General features: G+C 46.0%; 1 non-coding gene across 1 annotated transcript; it reads right to left on the bottom strand.

The window, feature by feature from the left end:
• Nucleotides 1–904: 904 nt before the first annotated feature.
• Nucleotides 905–1,011, bottom strand: LOC126957681 (U6 spliceosomal RNA). The gene has a single exon (XR_007726867.1). It is a non-coding gene; the product is annotated as a U6 spliceosomal RNA (small nuclear RNA).
• Nucleotides 1,012–3,173: the final 2,162 nt, after the last annotated feature.

Here is a 3,173-nt window from a genome sequence, read left to right as displayed (position 1 = left end):
CTCTCTCTCTCCCTTCTCTAGCTCTGTCTCTCTCTCTCTGCTAAGGGATCTGGCAGAGCTCCCAGGCCCTGTATCTGATGGGGTAATCCTTGGGGAGGGGATGGTGATGAGTACTTGGGTGTAAGGAACCACTGGAGAGAAAAACAGAACAGGTCCAGGAAGTGGGCATGGGACATGAAGGAATCAAGAGCCCAAGATTTTGGGAGCAGTTTTGGTGGGGAGTTAGTCAAGGCCAGGCATAAGGAAAGAGGCTGCTGGGGGCTCTGTGGGTGGGAAGGGAAGTGGAGAATGAGAAGAGTGGAGAAAGATGGCTTGATGAGGTTGGTATGGGTTGTGAATCAGAACCCCTTCAGTGTTCTAGAGGGGGTGCTGGTAAAGATCGGAATTGCTCACATTTAGGAAGACCTCGCTTCCTAAAATGTTATCAGACTGTGTTAGTCAGTTAGGACTGCCATAACCAAGTGCCACAGACTGGGTGCCTGAAACAACAGAAGTTTATTGTCTTACAGTTCTGGAGGTTGGAAGTTGAAGGTCAAAGCGTCCGCGAGGCTGTTTCCTTCTGAGGGCTGTGAGGCAGGCTCTGTTCCAGGGCTCTGTCCTTGGTGTGTAGGTGGACGTCTTCATGTTCATGTGGAGTGCTCTCTGTATGAGTGCTTGTGTCCAAATTTCCCACTTTTATAAGGACACCAGACATATTGGATTAGGGGCCCACCCTACTCTGGTACGACTTCATCTGAGTTAGTTACATTTGGAATAACCCTATCTTCAAATAAGCTCACACCTGAGATTCTGGGGCTAGGACTACAATTTAGGCATTTTTGTTGGGCAGACATAATTCGGTCCACAACACAGGTGTACTTTGGACCACATGGCGCCCTAGCTTGTATATGGGTTATTGCATTCTTTTTTATTGTCATGCTTCCTGAATTTTTGTGTCATCCTTGCGCAGGGGCCATGCTAATTTTCTCTGTATTGTTCCAATTTTAGTAGATGTGGTGCCGAAGTGAGCACTATATGTAAGTGTTATTAAATGAATTAATGCATATAACAGGGTAAATGATTCTATGCTTTTGTTATTGCTAAAGCTACAGTAAAAGCAATAACTTCTGGTTTCAATGGAGGCTAGCTATACTGCTGGAAAAACCTTCAAGATGAAATGTGAATTTCCTCATGCTATTTTTATGCTTCAAACCTTCAGTGCCTTTCCCTTGCACTTGAGGTCAGATGCCAGCTGCTTGTATTTTTAAAAAAATCTAAAATATGCTAAAAAGTATTTTCTGTAGAGACAAGGTCTCACTGTGTTGCTTAGGCTGGTCTTGAACTCCTGGCCTCAAGCAATCCGCCCACCTTGGCCTCCCAAGGTGGTAGGATTTCAGCATGAGGCACTGCTCCTGGCTGTAAAATGCCAGCTTCTTACTGTGGCTTCCAAAGCTTTCAGGACAGGCCTCTGCCCATGCTCCCAGCACATCTCGGGCCATTTTATTCGCTCTGCTCTTGCCACACCGGTCTTTTTTCAGTTTTTGTAAACTCAGCTGCTTTCGGGGCCTTTGCACAGACTGTGCCCTCGGTCAGCAATGCTTTCTCCCTGTGCCCAGTTCTCCCCTTCTCTGCATGGTGTGATCTTCCTTATTCTTCAAGTTGTGTCTTAAGTCTCACCTTCTCAGAGGCCTTTTCTGGCCCCCCAGTCTAAAGTAAGTTACCCCATTATTTATTATCTCTTACAATGTAGTGAGTTGAATGGTGCTCCCCAAAGATATATCCACTTGCTGGAACCTATGAATGTGACCTTACTGGGGAGAAAGGTCTTTGTAGATTTAATTCAATTAAGGATCTTGAGATAAGATCATCCTAGATTATTCGAGTGGGCTATAAATGCAATGACACATGTCCTTATAAGAGGCAGACAGAAGAGAAACACCCGGGGAGAGGAGAAGGCTGTGTGGCGTTGGAGGCAGAGGATAGAGAGGTGCAGCCATAAGCCTGGGAATGCCTGCAGCCACCTGGAACTGGGAGAGACAGGGAACAATTCTCCCCAAGAACTTTGGAGGGAGCATGGCCCTACTGACACCTGTATTTTAGATTTCTGGCCTCCGGAACAGTGAGAGGGTAAATTTCTGTTGTGTTAAGCCTCCCAGTTTGTGGTAATGTGTGAGAGCAGCAACAGCAAATTAACACACACAGAACTTTGTCTTTTCCCTCTGTGTCACTTATGACAACTTACTTTCATATCACAGACTTGGTGACTTGTTTACTGTCTGCCCCCGGCTCCCTTTTAAAAATTATTTTTATTTTTTTGAGACAGGGTCTCACTCTGTTGCACAGCCTACGGTGCAGTGGCATGATCAGGGCTTACTGCAGCCTTGACCTCCCGTACTCAAGTGATCCTTCCACCTTAGCCTCCTGAGTAGCTGGGGCTACAGGCATGTGCCACCTCGCCCAGCTAATTTTTGTGTTTTTTGTAGAGATGGGATCTCACTATGTTGTCCAGGCTGGTCACTTACTCCTGGCCTCAAGCGATCCTCCTGCCTCGGCCTCCCAAAGTGCTGGTCTTACAGGTGTGATTCTTTAACATGAAACACACTGTCAATTCTGGGCTTTTCCATTTCCTGTTGCATCTGCTGTGCCCAGCACAGTATCTGACACACAGCAGATGCTGAAGAAATGTTTGTTGAATGAATGTCTCATTGTTTTGAATCATCTAAGAAAGCATCATTTTCTGGGAAGCCTTCGGTATACTACTTGGCTCCTTGTGGGTGGAAAGCATGCTTTCCAAGTGCTTGACATCCCTTGAAGGCTGCTACTCTTTGTCAGGGATATAATCATTCCCTCTGAAATTGAGCCCACACTTTTAATTTTCTTTGCTAATTCTTTCTTTATGGAAAGGGAGACATTCAACTTCCTCATGGTCCTTGTCCAAATGGCCTTGGACTCCGATGCTAGTTGTGGGCAGCCCAGCTTGGAGCCTGGAGGTAAAGTGCAGGAGGCCCAGGCACATAAAGCTTCAGCAGGGTTTGATGCCAAAGAAAGCACATTCTCTGCAGAGAAGGGTAATTGCTCAAGGCTTTGTCTAATGTTAAGGCAGAGGGGATGGACCGTTTCGACTGGTTTAGCATTCATGATAATATATGGTTCAGGACTCAATAAAAGGGTATAATTCTATGGAGGGATTCCAC

The sequence above is a fragment of the Macaca thibetana genome, chromosome 6, assembly GCF_024542745.1.
Source record: "Macaca thibetana thibetana isolate TM-01 chromosome 6, ASM2454274v1, whole genome shotgun sequence".
Taxonomy (NCBI): domain Eukaryota; kingdom Metazoa; phylum Chordata; class Mammalia; order Primates; family Cercopithecidae; genus Macaca; species Macaca thibetana.
Note: the sequence above shows the minus strand (reverse complement) of the source record. Positions and strands in the feature narration are given on the sequence as shown.